The sequence below is a fragment of the Alexandromys fortis genome, unplaced genomic scaffold (assembly GCF_014885135.2).
Source record: "Alexandromys fortis isolate MF-2015 unplaced genomic scaffold, M_Fortis_MF-2015_v1.1 scaffold_70, whole genome shotgun sequence".
Taxonomy (NCBI): domain Eukaryota; kingdom Metazoa; phylum Chordata; class Mammalia; order Rodentia; family Cricetidae; genus Alexandromys; species Alexandromys fortis.
Window position 1 is genome coordinate 8,364,891 of NW_026067955.1, and position 473 is coordinate 8,365,363.

Here is a 473-nt window from a genome sequence, read left to right on the forward strand (position 1 = left end):
TTTGTTTTTGTTTTTGTTTTTTCGAGACAGGGTTTCTCTGTGGTTTCGGCGCCTGTCCTGGAACTAGCTCTTGTAGACCAGGCTGGTCTTGAACTCACAGAGATCCGCCTGCCTCTGCCTCCCAAGTGCTGGGATTAAAGGCGTGCGCCACCACCGCCTGGCCCATGTCTATTTTCTTACTCTTTTCAGCTAGTGTATGACATTGATTTCCCAACCGATAGCATAAAAAAGATCTATTCTCTTGATAACTTGTCTGGCTTATTTGCCATCTTGAACCATTTTTAGTACCATCAGTGAGTAGATGGAATTGATAGTCTGATTTAAATATTAGAAGAATATAGACAACTAATTATTTAGGTAGCATGCTGTGTCAGCCATGTACCAGACTAAATAAAATGCCTTAATAGTGTACACTTTTTCTAAAGTACTGAATTGGTCTTTTGTCTATAGGTGCTAGATGTCTGTCAGTTTTT